Source organism: Chiroxiphia lanceolata, chromosome 7, assembly GCF_009829145.1.
Source record: "Chiroxiphia lanceolata isolate bChiLan1 chromosome 7, bChiLan1.pri, whole genome shotgun sequence".
Taxonomy (NCBI): Eukaryota; Metazoa; Chordata; class Aves; order Passeriformes; family Pipridae; genus Chiroxiphia; species Chiroxiphia lanceolata.
Genome location: NC_045643.1, coordinates 2,791,626 through 2,808,387, shown reverse-complemented (window position 1 = coordinate 2,808,387; position 16,762 = coordinate 2,791,626). Strand labels below are relative to the sequence as shown.

The 16,762-nt window shown below is 38.3% G+C and overlaps 1 long non-coding RNA gene across 6 annotated transcripts in view; it reads left to right on the top strand.

Moving 5' to 3' along the window:
* LOC116789190 overlaps positions 1-16,056 on the top strand; it is a 132,885-nt gene extending 116,829 nt beyond the window's left edge. For 2 of the 6 annotated variants that reach the window (XR_004357934.1, XR_004357930.1), the window contains 2 exons: positions 5,167-5,255; positions 6,412-6,421. This is a non-coding gene — a long non-coding RNA (uncharacterized LOC116789190). Of the gene's footprint in view, positions 1-1,764; positions 1,842-4,558; positions 4,644-5,166; positions 5,256-6,411; positions 6,533-15,793 lie in introns of those variants that run through there. The other 4 variants (XR_004357933.1, XR_004357932.1, XR_004357931.1 and 1 more) reach the window with 4 other exon arrangements.
* Positions 16,057-16,762: the final 706 nt, after the last annotated feature.

Below are 16,762 nucleotides of genomic sequence, written 5' to 3'. Positions count from 1 at the left end.
AAAAAGATTTCCTCACAGAAATTTCCCAATGAAAAACGAGCCTTTTTCTCATATTTTCTGATGATTAAATTGACATAGCAAAGTACATATTTGTGTAACCTAATCACCTTTGCCTTTTCTGTACCTGTGCGCAGTCCAGCTCTGTATTGCATCCCTCTGAATTGGCACAAACTTGGTTCTTAATCTGCTTAAAAAAACTGTGTCTGCTCTTAACCCACTTATGAAATGCTTTTTCCAAACCGTTGTTTCTTTTAAATGCCAAAACCCTAGTGCCAAATTTTTGGCAATGACCAAACAACAACCACTGATCCCCACTTGGTGTTTGGTGCACCCAGGTGGAGATCACAGCTGGTGGGGCATTGCTGGAGTGCTTTCTAGGCCAGATGAAGTGTTCTTATACAGCAGTAATATCTAATTCTTATAGAACTTTTAGTGATACATTTGTAAGGTAATTTCTCCATGAGAAGTTTGTGTCGTCTACTGCATAGGTACTGAGAACCACGTGAATCTTGATCCCCAAAAAAAGCCCGGGGGGGATGTGGTGGGGGGGAGGACATACAGCTCTTCTGCCAGATTCAGAAACTACCTAAAGCTCCAAAATATCCCAGACCAAATGTCCCCAGGACTGAAACAGTCTTCTTTCTAAGCTGAGCTTTGAAATGGAAGTAAATCTCCAGTGGTGTCTCCAAAATTCATGGCTCTAAAAGGTTCAAGCCAATCAGCCTCCTCTAAGGCAGTCTCACAGCTTTTAACCCACACTGTGCTCTCTCTTCAATAATGCATTGCCCTGAGGTAAAAGGGGATTGTTTCAGATGTGGATAAGCAGCCAGAGAAGAGAAGTTAAACATCCCTGCAGAGCAGAGTTAGTTTGCTTTGGTTTTCATTTTTTCTCTGGGAATTACAAGTTTTCTGTATGAGTAACATCCATTACCTGTTTAACCCTTTTGCCAGGCAGCCACGTGGGGCTGTGCAGAGCCCAGCACACCAATCCATCACACTCGCCAGAGAAGGGGAAATTTATACAAAAGCCAGTGACTTCAGGGACTTGTAATGGGTTTCAAAGTTGGTTTGGCTGCCTGTGTGTGTCAAGCTATTTGTAATCCAACAGCCTGAACCATTAAACACACGAAGGGGGCACGTACTGAACTGACGCTTCTTTTTCCTCTTTGTATCTTTTTCTTAAACTCTTCCACCTATAGAACTCATGAAAAAATTTGTAGGGCAAGGTTTAATTCACAATGTTTAGCAGCTGGCACCTACACAGACAGAGTTTGTGTACAGCCAGAGGAGAAGAGTGCAAAGCAGAAGCTTCAAAAAAATACATCATGGGCCTGCTCACCACCCACAGTTTTACTCAGTAAAGCTCAACTGTTGCTCCCCATGACTTGTTAATGAAGACACAGCTGATAAAACATTCCACCTAAGCAGGAAATGGGAGCTCTTAAAACAAGTTAATGAGAACAATGTGAAAGACTAAGTCGCAGACTACACTGAGGGTGGAACAATTAGAAAACCAAACAATACCTGTGAAGTTTCAGGAAAGCAAGAGGATCAAAAATCGATTTTGGCAGTTCCATGCAGTGGTAACACAGTATACCTCTACTTAGCTCAAAGATTAGAATAATCCACTTAACTGGAGCAAATCCAAGAAACATCCCTCCATGAGCCACTTATTTTTATCTAGCAAAATTTGTCTTATAAAGGTTACAAAAATTATGCTCAGATACCCTAAAAATCAGTTGGGCTCTTATTCTGTTCTGTCAGGGAGGCTGGTGATTATTTGTATGCTCTTCTGACAGTGACCTCTGCGAAGAAGTTGACTGTATGACCAGAAAATCTTGGTAATTTTGGGGGAGTAAATTAGACTTCCACAGCCAAGTAACTTTAGAAGCAAAAGTCAAGGTATTTGATGTCTGGAGCTCAGCTGACCAATGGCCAGTGGTGCAACCTGCAGTGGATTTTCATCCCTTCATCATCAGCGCATCAGGGACACGTTTGTAGGGTCGGGAGTCTCTACAAAAAAATGTAGAAGAGTTCTTTGACCAACTCATAAAAGCACTTCTTTCATCCTGCTCTCTGCTAGGATTGATTTTCCTTGGCAGATGTCAGTGAAAGGAGTGGGGTAGAAGAGAGGGAGGTGCCTTAATTTATAGTTTTTGCTTTTGATTGGTGAGTTTTAAATTGGACTTAGCTCACTGTGTTACTGTCATTTTAGCTAGTGCTCAATTCCAGCTTCCATTTCAATTTTCTAAATTATCTTGGTTAAAATTCTGGTATGATTTTTTTTTTTTCCCCCCAAAGCAAAATTCCAGAAGAATAGTTCAGTAAATCATCTAAGGACCATATGTTTTATGCTTCAATCTAAACAATTATTGATTCAATGAATTAATTTCTGAAGTATCTCAATGAAACATAAATTGTATTGTTTGAACTCTTAGTCCTGGGGAAGCTATCGTGTATTTTTTTAACTTTATAACTGTTTAAAGAAGCTTAATTTAGAAGGAAAATGCAGGACTGTGTTTCCCCTCAGTGATATTTTATACAGTGTGACAAAGAGTCAGCTCAGACAGGCACAAATTTTGTATTTTCATTTTATGAAAATACCTGACCCAGAGAATGCTTAAGCAGGTGTTCTGTACCAAAAAATTACTTTACCATGTCACTATATGTTTATCTGTCTATCTATCTATTGCTAAGTTATGGAAAAAATATAGAATTACCAGTGCAGAGAAACTACACAAACTGAAAGATGTTAAGGTGTGAAGACTGAAGGAAGTAAAATATCCAGAGAAGCAAAGCATTGTGCTTAGATATTTTCACTCGGGAATGTGGAAATAGAAAACACAAAACAAACCTTTGCTTCTTCAAGGAGAAGCTGTTGTGTGTTGCCTGGAAGAAGCCACCAAGTGACTGGCTCAGTCAGCAAAAGTTTGTGGTTGTGGAGGAACTGTAGTCACCTGGAAGCAAGTGGTGTGTTCCCTAAACCTTTATTAAGAAATTGAGGAGATGAAGATCTTGGGAAGGCATCTAATTCCATTACTTGGAACACTAAGTGATAAACTTGGTAGATGTGACACCTTGCTATGTCTGTAAAAATGGCCTGAATCAGAGGGTGGTCTGTTCATACTGTTGTCAAGAATATTTTTCCCAATTTGCACTGTTTCTTGATTAAACTGTATCATAGATCGCACCAAATCACTGAAAGTTAAGAGAAAAATTATAATACCTCCAGAAGCTTTTGCCCTTGGTAACCTACTTTCTAATTAAGCTCCAAGTTGAATATAACATAATAAGTCTTTCTGTAGAAGTAGAGGTGCCTCTGATGATTAGGAAAAGAAATTGATTATTCAAAGGGTTCAGTGCTCAAAATTATTCCCTAACATCTCCTTGGGGACTTCTCATTAGTGTTCTTATTGGTAGCAATAAATTATATAAGTAGTCTCTATATATTTCCAATTCCAAAGAGAAATTTAGAAGTTCAAGAGTTTTCACATGTTTGTATTCTTAATATCAACATTGGTAAAAATAGTTCTCTTGCAGGTGAGATATGCTTCTGGGGGTAAAATTGGATAATCACATACCTCAGTTGTCATTAATTTAGGTCATGGCAATAATGAAGATCTTTTATGAAGTTGCATTAGTTTATTAGAAAAGATAAAATTGCCTGAAAGAATCTTAAATTCCTTTGTATGAGGCAGGTGGAGGAGAGTCAGTGCTGTACACCAAATTGTGTGTTTTGGTTCTGGTTTCCCTTTCCTGGTTTTGTTACTTTATGCCCTACAAGTTGGGGAAATGTATGATCCTGATGAATCATAGTCTGTTATGCCATTGATGCCTTAATAGCACATACTTATGGAAGGTTGGATTACACCTTATTCTAAAAGTGCAGCAAATTGTTCATGGACTGTATTTGTATTTATTGATACTTTTGAAAGAGAGACTGATTATACTTTACAATTCAGACAGACCCAAGTAATGGGGAATTTATGCAAGTAAGATCCAGAGGCTTATTTGGCTTAAACAGAATAAATAAACAAATGGTTCCTGGCTAATTAATTGGGATTTTCCTATTTTTTGGCATAGACCACCCAACTCTTTTTTTTTTTGGCATAGTGTATTAGCAACCCTGAGCACACTGGGAATGGAGAGTTGAGTTCTTGTACTTTGAGTTGAACCCACTGAGATGTAGAGCTGTCACCATCCTGTGTCTACAACAAACATTTGCTTTGGGAACTTCTTCAGACTTTGTGCCCTGATCCCCAGACATCTGTAGTAAATAATTTGTCACCACAGTGCTCGTGAAGTGTTCTTGAGAGAGAACGTGCAGAAGTGAATTCATGCATCTTTTACTGAGTTCTGACATACCTAATTCCAAACTTCAGCTTCACAGACTTTCATTTCATTATTGCTAATTGCTCAGAATTAATGAATATTTAGAGTCTCATAAGCAAGAGAGAACATTGCTGGTAATTAAGATGCAGCAGGTTATCTGATTTGATTTTACTTCTACATCTACTTGATAACTTGCCTAAAAAAGTAATTGGCTTGTATATTTTAGCTGTATTTACAGATTTCAACTTGAAGAGTCAGCTCTGATACACAGCTTGGAAGCAGATTTACATCCAAGCTGCCACTCTTGGTTGGTAGGAATTCACAAGTTTCAAAAATCATGTTTGAAACTGGTACTCTGACACATGCTGTTGTATAGAAAGAAATAATTATTTTTCTTTTTTTTTTTTTTAAGCAAGGGCAAAAAGAAAGAAAGAAAAAAAAACACTCTTACAAAGTAAAAACAATACAAACAAACAGTCCCCTGGAGCTTTAGTGATGTGCTGGGGCCCAGATAAAGGGCTTTAGTACAAGGCAGATATATCACAGTGAAGCCACTGAGCTTTGAGATGAGACCAAATGCAAAAGCAAACAGAATTTGATGGAGCTGTTTCTCGTCCACGGAACTGATCTGTGGGGGCTTTGTTTTCCTTTTAACATGGTGCAGATATTTTAAGGATTTCCACACAGGTGTGTTTTGAGTCTGTGTATTAGACATGTCCATGTATCAAGAAGGGTGGCCAAGAGTGTACTTTGGAGTATGTGAAGCTTTGTAGTATTTTTGAAACCTTTTTATAGCTTTCCAACTAATGTGTTGTTATTAATGGATTTTCACAGTGCCAAGTCCAGAATGATCCCTCTTTGCACTGGGTGCTTTCTGATCCTACTGGGAAAATACCTTAACAATTAGCACAAGGAGCAAGTGGGTGAGTGTGGACTCTTACATCATCCATTTATATATATATATATTTGTATACACACAAATACATATTTGTATATATACAAATATATATGTATACAAATATATTTGTATATACACACATATATTTGCATACACACATGGAAATATATATTTGGGTATATACACATATATATATTTGTATATACACACACAGATATATATTTAGGTTCAATAAAAACATAATTGATGAATTTCCAAATTGCTCCTGTGTTTTTTGCTGTACTATATAATTATCAGAAGGAATTCATGCTTGCAGTCTCTTTTTTGTACATATCATCCTCGAACATTGATGTGTTTGAGAACAGAGTTTAAATCTGGGGTCGGGGTGGGGGAACAACAACATATAACCCCCTGACCTTCAGCAAAAGGTAGTCTGTGTTCTATCAAGAAGCTTTAGTTCTTGGAAAAATTCTTTTTTTTTCTTCTTCCTCAGACAAAAAACTTCATGCTTCAGAGTAAAGATGCAGCACTTGTGCCAGCTGTGAGTGCAGTGGGTTCAGCTTGTTTGTCTGAGCCTCTGGAGGCATCTTGTCTATACCAGACACGTATAGACATTTAATATGGCTCATTTCACCTCTGAAGCATCAGATTAGAAATTACTGAAGAGAATCAATTTGGAGCAAAAAATGTGAACAGACTTTTTTTTTTCAATGTAATGATTTTCTTGGTGTTACATAATATTGGAACAGATTAGAAAATGAATAATGGAATATCAGAAGTTCTCATCAAAGCCAAACTTTTGTGTGTTTCAAAATGAATATTAAAGTGTTTCATATAACAGAGCACAGCAGGTCTTGACTTGATAGTGAGGAAGGGTGGTGGCATTAGCACTGTGGACACCACCACATCCCACTCCCCCTGGATGTTGTTACATAGAACTTCACTTTTTTCTGGTCCAGAATGGCAGCAAAGGGGACCCAGAAGCCAGATTGCATCTGTGGTTGTACTCTGAGCAATCCTAGAGAAGGGAATATGACTTGAGGGTGGTTAAATGGGAGAGAAGGATATTTTTACAGTCGTTATGACTCCCCATTTCATCAAGCTCTTCTCCCCTTTTCCAGTAGTCTGCATTAATTAACTTATTGAATGGTGTGATTCTAACAAAGCTTTCTTTGTTATAGATCCTTGCAGGGAAATACAGCAGAGACTTCATAGATTTGAGTTTCCTTCCCCTTGGTAGAACGTGGATAGCACATAGAGAAGTGACTCAGATTCATCATAGGAAAATATCACGTGTGATAAGTCTGTACTGCTTAAATGTTTTTAAAGCAACAGTTTCCCAAGAATCACTGTTGAACTGTGAAAAATGTGTTGAATTTGGGGCATGTAAAAGTAATAGATGAGAGTGGGATCATTACAATAAATAGATGATATGTGTGCTTTTCATTCCTACACAGTGATCATCTGCATTATTATGTATTAATACACATAATTAACTATACATATAATTAAAATCATTCAGCTACAGCTATTTCCTCAGTCAGTAGAGACCTGTTCCTACCTCATTTCTTCTTGTATGTTTTCAGTGGTTTTTCATGTGAATAGCATTTTATCGAAACTTGGAGAGAATCCATTAACACAAAAGGTTTCTATCAAACAGAATTATATTAACAAAGCTGCTTTTCTTCTTATATTGTCACACAGCAAATGTCCTGAAACTGTAAGATATTATTTACAAATATTTGTAGGTTTTGAATGCAGCTACTTGTGGAACACAAGTGAAACAGTGAAGTTATGTAGCCACTTAAGTTGCTGGCAAGTCCCATCAGTCATGTCACAAACCAGATTTGGGAGAGGTTATAGATTAAGATTTTTAATGGAGTAAAATATTTAATATGACTTTCCAAAGCAGTCAAATATTGCACATCAAACAAACCAGAAGTATGCAAACCCTTATTCTGCGCTGCTAAACTGTGTTGCTGCCTCACTTTGAGTAAAATCCTCTGAAATATCACTTCTTGCACCTTTTTTTCCTCTGCCTTGCATGGTTCTATGAGAAATAAAAATATGGGTTTTTATAGGCGTATGGCGAAGTTGTAAGATATTCAAATCGTGGACTGGGACTGGGTATCAGGGACTTTTTTTGCCAGATAAGGGAAATCTAAAAGTTTCTAAAAACCAGAATTTTTTGGGACCACGTGAGAATTTTTGCACACGAGGGTTTCTTCTCTCTCTGGGCTGAGAACAAAGGAAGATCCATCATTTTTGGCAGAGGATGCCCAGAGCCCATTGAAAGAAAGAGAAAGCCCCTTTTCAGAGAAAAGAAACCTTTTTAGGCAAAAATGAATATATAAATTTATCTGAAAAGCGTGGGGGTTTTGTGAAACTATAAAATGTATGGAATTAAAGTGTGTTTTTTCTCTGGAAACTTGGTGCGAGAAAGACCCAACGCGTTGAATAAATTCTTCCTTGTTTCTTTGTTCCCCGAGTTTATGCTGCCTTTTTAAATTTAAAAAGAGGGATATTTCCCACAGTTCTTTATGCCTTTGCCAAGTTTTTATTTCCTGGTTTCACTTGTCTCTCAGCAGTCAGCATTTCCCCTGACTGCTGATGTTTCTCCCTCGTGCTGAGCCCTGGTGTTCACCACATGCCACCTCCTGACTCCTTCAGTTCTCTCTGCTTTGGACCTTTGGCTGGAGGCCCTGAGGAAACTGGGAGGGGGGTGATGAACAGCGAGAACAAGTGATGTGTGAGGAATTACCTGCACTTGCCCTTTGAGTCAGCAGCCAGTGTGAGTTGAGTACTTTGGGGGGAGCTTGGGTGACAAATGAGAAATTTTTCCTCTTCTTTGGAAAACTCAGCAAGTCCATGCTAATGTGCAGCAATATATCTTGAAGGGGAGAGCCAGCCAAGACCTAAAAGGCCTGGTGAAGTGCTTACTGTTAATTTATTTGAGGAGTAAGTAAATATACATTATGTCTTTGTATATTCAGCAAGTGCTTTTCCAATGGAAGGACACATACAAATCACAGTAATGCTTTTCTTGGTGCATTGGCCATGTCTGTGGCTTTTTTTTCCTTCCTAGAGGGTCAATCAATAATCCTAACATATCATATCATTCTGTTAATCTTAAAAAAAAAAAACAAAACATAAGATGCAAGATAAATGTATAATGTATTTATTATACTATTATGATTTTGGTCTTACAAGTGCTAGGTGACAGGTAACAGCAGACAGCTTTGAAGGGTCCAAATCCCCTCCAAAACCTCAATAAACAATTTATATTTCCTACCTGTTAGACCTTTCTCAAATTGTTCAGTGACAATTGTTTTGAAGGATTAATCAATAATAAGTCACTGTTGGCTGATGCACCTGGTCCCAAAGGGGGGGAGGAAGTGGCAGGAGCTGAGGTTTCCTTTTTGGGTGTGTTTATTAATTTCTAAGCAGGATGGAATGGATTGGATAAACTTAGCTATTGATCTTGTACATTTTAATTGTTAGTCAAAAAATTGTTGACTGTTTTTACCTTACATCAGACATGTCTAAGCAGTAGCTTTTATGGCAACATAGCAAAAAAAGGTGAAACAGCTTCGTAAACTGAGAACATGTAGCAAATGATCAGCTGGACCTTCACACCATACCTGAACTGTGTTTTTTGCCTCTCTGTGCATTTTTATTCCTAGTCATCCAGTTACTGCTCACCATTCTGGAAGTCACTTCACTGAAATGGGAAGCTTTAGGCTTCATCTGGGGACATTTGTGTTAGGATGAAATTCCTTCTATGTGGGAGTGCAAGTTCAAGCAACCTCCAGTGGTTAAACTGTCTATTAAACTGGCTTAAAACTAGCTTAAACTCAAATTTTAATGGACTAAACCCGAATTTTTTAGCTAACTTTGAGATTGTCTGTGAAAATCTTCTGGAAATTTCTGCAGGTGTTGTATTGAATCCTGTGGGCTTCTCGCTAGAAAGCTATAAAGTAATCTCAGAAATTCACAGAAAATATTGTGGACTTGACCATGATATAAGTGGACCATAAAATATATTAATCAAATGTCCTCAATTCCTGGTAATTTCCTTTTCTTCCTAATGCATTATTTATTTTTTGTTTTAATATAAAACTGTCAAGTCTGGCTTATTTTCCACAATACCATTTGTTCTCATCTGAATGATTTTGTTGCTGGTAAGACACTGGCTTATTAAAAAGCACAGGATGCTCTCAGTAAATTGGTATTGACACCACCTGCTGCTTTCCTCCTAAAATGAATTCTTAAAATATGGTATATTCTTTTATTAAGTCAGCTAAGATTCTGCCTCTGCATCACTTCTCTTGATTACACGTTTTGTTTCCCAAATTGTCAAACCTACTTTATCTCCTCTTACAGTATCATATTACATTTCTCCTTTTCATCCATCAAGTTTGGTTTTTGGAGAGAGTTTCTTTGCGTTCCTTGGAAACGATTTAATACTTGGCAGAGAATAAAGCCAAGGCAAGAACAAAACAGTGAGAGCAAAGTAAGGTAGTATCATACCGAGTTACATCAGTAAAGGAAGAAATATACCCCAGAGAGGGTGTGGGGTGGGTTGGGTTTGTACCAATATTTTACTCTTACCTGTTACCCTCATTGCTCGTTTTTCTCTTTTTTGGTCCTTTTCTGTTGTTCTGTTTCCCAGCTCTGGGCCTGATTTCCCGGTTGGTTTGAGTGTGAGGGTTGTTTGATACACAATTATCTGAGGACTCTTTATGAAAGAACTTCAAAAATGTGGGGTTTGAGATATGATTTCTATATATACAAAAGTAGACTTGCCATTAGCCCAGAAGGTTTTATAGTCAGTGTTTAAATGGTTCAGAGGGAGTCAGAGGAGTTTGTGTGTATCTTATCTATGTGTTTTGGTACAGTGCTCTTGGATTTTGTGTGTCTAAAATGATTAAATAGGAAACTATTAGCAATGTCTGATGTTAGAAAAAACTCCAAGATCTGGGGGTTCTGTCAATATAAATTGTGTTGGCAGAGATCATTTCCAGCCAGCACTTCTCATTTGCTCTGTGGGTTACTCTCAGGAAACACAGGGCTCGTCGGGCTGCTTTCTAATTTTTATTTTTTTTTTACCTATGTTATCCTCTGGACTTAGCTTGTTTATATTGTTCTAAAGGGCTTTACCTTGCTCAGCTCTGTGTAGCTGAGCTGAGTTCAGAGACAGTTCACTGCCTTGCTTTGATTTCTTCTGGGGTTTCGGCTCTCTGTTGGACTGCAAAAGTTGGAGTGAACTGGAAGAAAAAAAAGACAATCTACCAGCAATGTTGTAGTTTGCCCACTGTTCTGAATTCAGGAGGAAAGAAATTTATTTTCTTCCTGCCTAAGCTCTGTACTTGTTTGCAGAGATAACAGCAAGAACCTGACATGGAATTTTGCTCCAAATCTACCGATGTAAACAGAAAGAGCTCCATCGACTTATGTGGGATTTGGATCAGGTGCTTAATACTTGTGTTATGGGAAAAAAAAAAAGACAATCACCAGGAATATTGTGAACTTGTAGAAACAGCTGTAGCAAATTTATTTTGCACAGAATTTAGTTACCTGGAGCTGTGGAGCCAAAGATAAGATTATATTGTCCTCTTTGTTGCGCATCTGAATTATTGCAGTGACACTGGTTCAGGCAAGTTAAGTAAGAAATTAAATGTTATATGATTTCACAGGTATTGATCTTCAGAATGCTGTTAATGATCTGGGTAAATACCTGGGATATAAAAGAGCCTCTGCTTGCTCTTGGGGATGCTTCTAAGTCATGAGAGATGGAAACTGAAAATACATCCTTCCTAGTTGCTCTTGCCAATTATATTCAAGTTTATATGTGTTCACTAGTTAACACTACTTTTTTAAAAAAAAAACAAACAAACCTAAACACTACCTTGAGTTTACTACTTTTTCTTTGGCAATATTGGTTAAAAGGAGAAAAACTGAACAATCTCTAAGTGCCTACCACAGACCTGAATGCAAAGACTTTGCATCCTTGTCTTTAAGAAAGTTCCTCAAACTCTAACAAAAAATGAAGAGATAAGTTAAAAAAAAACCCAAACAAACAAAGCCCAAAGAACAAAAGCTCATGAAAAAAGTTTTGTAACCTACTGCCTATACTTTTGCTGAAATACTTTTTGTTTATATCCAGGAGCTTATTTGGATAGGGAATTTTGATATGCTGTTATGGTTCTTTTGGGTACAATTCAAGAAATATCTTCTAAATTTGGGTATATTGAGCTTCTTGGCAGAAAGAACAGACCAAGTTAGGAATTTATTTGTCTGTATTATACAGTGTGGTTATCTAATACTATTTTTATTATCGAAGCGAAAGGTGCTTCTTTCTAGGGTCTATTTTAGTTTTATTTCTTAGGTTAATCTGAGAAGTTTGAGCTTCCTGCCCTAAAGGAGCTGCTCTCCCTGGTACAGGTTATTGCCAGCTCATGGGTGGGTGGGGTTCCAGGGCAGCAGGGACAGTCTCAGGCCTCGGGGAGTGCAAGGTTTGCAAGGATGTTTCTGCAACTCACCCCAGGTTATGTGTCAGGATGCTTGGGACAGGAGTGTCTCCATTTCATTCACTGGTCAGATAAGACATGAGCTGTACCTTGGGTGCTCAAGAAGAAGAAAAAACCAAAACCTCTTGCTCCATGTATATGTACTCTGACGCATGCCAATCTTTAAAAACTCTACAGTTTGTCTCCTGCCTCCAGCAGATTTCAACAGATGTCCATGCTTGCTGTGGTTCAGAGAGTGTTTCTGTCTGCAAACTCACTCTCTGCCCCCACTGCCACCTATTATTTTATTCTGAGGTGAGAAATCTGTACCTTCAGTGGTACCACCAGGGGCTCTGGCAGGTGTTGATTTGGCACATTTCTGCCTTACCAGTGAGATGATGGAACGGTAGAAAAGGTGAAGCTGCCTTTTGAAAATAGCCTATTTACCCCATAAGAGGTTAAAAAAAGAGAACCTTTCCCTTGGAAATTCTATTTTTGTTTGGCTTTTTGGGTGACTTGACCTTTAAATCCAAAAATGAGAGGAAAAAAAAAATTACTGTTCTAAGATAAGCCCTGTCCATATCTGTGTATTTTGGGGGTTGTGCTTCCATTCAGTGCCAAGATGGGAAGGTCTTGGAAGCTCTGTACAAAAGCACAAAGTCCAAACCGCTGTCCAAGTTTTCCCCCTGCTCATATTGTCGCTGATAATGTTCAGGGAGATACATGAAGCTGAAATATTTCCCGAGCAGGATCTCCCTGGTGGCCACACTTACCCAAACCAGCAACTGTCTGGGTTTCTGTGTTATCAGTAGGTATTGGCCCTGACCCGGAGAAAGGGAGAAGCAGAATGCTGACTAGGGAAAGAAATGCAGTAATAATGAAGACTTTAATTTTATATTGGATTCATTTGCTCATCAGCCGAGAAAGAGCAAATACACACACAATCAAAATCCATCCTATAAACATGTTTGAATTCATTAATAAACCCTCAATCTTTTTAGATGATAAAATTTTAATTAAAAATATTAATTCACTTGGCACCATGCTTGGGTGATTTCTTCCCTCCTTGCCTGATAAAATGCTTGTAGAAAGTTAAGCTTTTCAGAATTAAACTCTTAGCTTAAAAAAAAATAAAAATTCAAATTCCAATGTTTCTAACAAAATAAGATTTTTTCTAGGCTTCGATGTTTTTGGAGAGAATTTGTATGGATAAGTCATTGCATAATTAAGTAGAAAGAGGAGTGGGTTTTAAATAATATATGCACAAGGAAGATTTAATGAGGAGGCTATTTTTATTAAAATGTTTGTTTGGCAAGAGGTTTAATATTTAAATAAAGCTGGACAGAAATTAAAGAACAAACCCCAGATATTTATAAACCCTGTCCTCTCCACTGTATTGTGTATTGTACTGCATTGTACTCTATATTCAGTCCAGATAATATTAATAATCAACATTATCTCCCTAGGGAATATGCACAGCTGAAGTGGGGTATGTTTCTGGCAGTTTGGTTCTCTCTAGGACTTTTTTGACCCTATTTCTAGACATTTCTGGGGTGGCTGAAGACAGGGGCCTACACCCGCCTTTGTTCATACAAAGATTTCTAATTAGCAGAACACTTACCACTAAATGTAGTAATTGCTTCCATAATTCTAGTGCTCTTGTTTGTGAGAAGAGCTTTAGTTTGACTGAAGCTCCCAGGTGTGTCCTGTCTCACTTCCCTGACATGCCTGAGTGTTGGTTAGTTAGGGGGTTTTTGGGTTGTGATGTGGATGTTTTGTTTAGGTTTGGTTTTGCTTTAGATTTGGTGTGTTTTTTTTGGTTTGTTTGATGTTTGTTGTTGTTGTTTATGATTTTTGGTTGCTGTCTTCGGGTTTTAACAATCTGTTAAGGAGCAGAGTACAAAATGAACCAGGGAAAAACAGCAATTGTCTGCAGCAGTAGGAAAAGCAAATTAGGTTCTTGGCTCTGCTTAGGAAAATAAAAGAGGAAACTTGGATTTCCCTTTCCCTTCCTCACTCCAGCCTTGCCAGTGCTCTTATAATTACCATAGACTTTGTCCAACGTATTGTAGAACTGTTTAATTGCCAAAACTCGATCATGCTCTCAGACAAACCCTTCAGGCGCTGCTGAAATACTTATCAGGATTAGGACCTTAGTGTTTTAAGGTCCATGTCCCAAAATGTTTCTCAGTTGTACATCTGTGTGCATTTCTGTGTCCCTGCAGAAGCTTTCCCCTTCAGTCTAGGTGTGGGAAATATCCCTCTCTTTAAACTTTGAAAGATGGCATGAACTCAGGGAACAAAGAAACAAGGAAGAATTTATTCAACGTGTTGGGTCTTTCTCACACTGAGTTTCCAGGGAAAAAGACACCTTCGGTTTAAATTCCATACATTTTATAGTTGCACAAAACCCCCACCCTTTTCAGATGAGTTTTAATGTATTCATTTTTACCTAAAAAGGTTTCTTTTCTCTGAAAAGGGGCTTTCCCTTTATCCCAAGTGGCTGCAAGCCATCCCCTGTCAAAGGTGATGGATCTTCCTTTATTCTTGGCCCAAAGAGAAGAAGAACCTCGTGTACAAAATGGCCCGAAAAGATTTAATTTAAGAATTTTCTCATTTCCCTTATCCCTCCGAAAGAGACCCTGACGCTCAAGTTCAGGTCTTGGAACATGGGTATCTTACAACTTCACGATACACCTATTTATATAAAAACCATATTTTTATTTCTCATGTAGGGAGAGCCGTGACTGAGCATCTCCAGGCAGAGTGCCCGTGTTCATTTATTGCTGGGGGTGACAGCCACAGAATATATGAAATGCTTCGGTTTTCTTCCATTTATAAGCATTGTGGCTTATAAGTGTGAGTCTCAGAACTGGACAAACTGCCTTTTCATCCTGCTGTTTATTAGCAGCTCAGTAAGAGCAATATATCCTTATTTAATGCCCCCACCGTTTTCTTGAGGCGCTTTGGCACTTGGATGATGGAGAAATCTGTCATGTAAACTGTGCACTATTGTCTCCCATTCACTGGGCTATTATTTTGGATTTATACAATTAGGATACACGCTGTGTACTTATTTTACAAATGTACTCTCTGCAAATGAGTTTTCCTCTACTCCCGTGGAAGCCAAATCTGTTCATCTGTGCCTGTGCTGCTTCACACCCTCACAGACAGTTTAAATTCCTTAGCCAATTAATGAGATGGAAGTTCAGAGATTTTTTTCTATCTTGACTTCTGAGTAGTGATCTTTTAGCAGATTTTTAGAATCCTGTTAAGTGATTGACTTTTACATGGCCATAAATCCGATTGCGATGAATTTCATCGCAAAAAGGGGGGATCAATGTTAGGTTGATTTAGTGGCTGTTGTTCCCAAAGTTGCTTTGTAATCTCTTTCCTTCAGCTGGCTGTGGATGCAAGTTGTTCATTAGAAGTTAGACTGTTATTTTGTAATTTTCTGCCACTTTTTAATGAGGGAAGATATGCCTGTCTTCAGAGGGTAATGAGAAAGCCACAGTGTATAGAGTGAGGAGCACAGAGAGAGTGCCCTTTGATGAATCCATGGTGTCTCACTGCATCTACCTTGAGGAGAAAATGCTCTTGTCTATATATATAAATTAATTCTAAAAGTTCCAAGTTGCTACTTTCATCAAAGTATATGTAGTAGCCCAGCAAAGAAAAGCTGAGCTGCTAATCCATGTTCTGCTTGACCAAGAGGTTATTTTTAGCCAGTGTGTCTCTCTGGGGAATCAAACTGTTTCCTAAAGAGCTTCTTATTTTGCACTGGTTGTGAGAGACCAGAGATTATATTAAGTTACAGTATTGCATGACACTAAGAGAAAAAAAAAATTCTTTAAGATGTCTTTGTTAGTTGTCCATTTATGTTTCGATGACAATTTTCGCTTTTGCTCTATTTGAAATAAATAGATGGGCTTGCCATCAAAGCTTGACTCTATAAAATGAAATTATGACCTTAGTGGCTGATGTATCATTCCCAGTAGTGAAGATATTATAGGCCAAAAAATACCAACAGCTTCACTGTTGTATTTGTTTCTAGCCCTCAGGTGGAACTTTGCTCAAGCTGAAGCACGGGATGTGCAAGGTGCCAAACTGCTTTTATTCCTTGCTTCCATGGGTTCATTAAATGCTGTTTTCACCTCCTTCTCAGCCAAATTAAAGGGTCAATGTAGAGGGATTCAACACACAGAATTGCTGAGAGTGTGTTTGACGACTAAAATGGGAGAAAATATGACCCTAAGGTTTTTTGGATATTAAACCCATCTTCTATGCTTGTTTTTCAGAGCTGAGTTGAAGGTCCTGATTGAAGCAGGATGAATTCAGGTGGCTGGCTATCTATCTGTGCACCTCCTTCCTCTCTCTGGTACTTCAGTGTTCTGTAGTTTTGTGTATGCTGATTTTTGCCTCTTGGTAAAATTATTTTTATAGTTGTGTTCAAGATGGCTTTTTAGAAACAAATCACAGAAAACTCTGTAGAATATAATCTTGACTGAAGTTTCACCATGCCACTGTTTGAATAGACTAGAAAGCCATCAGTATTCCCACTGTTCACCTCATTATCCATTAGTGTCCAGTCACTGCTTAAGCAAATTCGGCTTCTAGACGTGGATGAATAATCAGTCTGACTCATACCTGACTTTGAAATCCATTTTTGCTGGAAACATGTGCATCCCTTCGCTAAGGAACTGCCAGTGAAATTCTCTGCAGCGCTGTGAATCCAGGGTTTCAAATGCCTGAAAATCCTGGCATCAAGGATCTATCTGTTCCACGGAGCCATGGATACAGAGAGAAGTGGAATGTGCTGCTGCTCTTTATCAGAGGGTTCCCTGTGCTCTTGGTGACCGCAGACAAACAGGAAGGAAATCCCCAGGTATGAGTCTGAGAAAGCAAAATGATTACAGTGGTTTATCAATTGGGTCTTTTTGAGAGAAACACGCCCCTCATTTTTGTCAGGGAACACAAGTGTGTTGGCAGCTACAGAGAAGGGACTTTGCTAGACAACACAGCT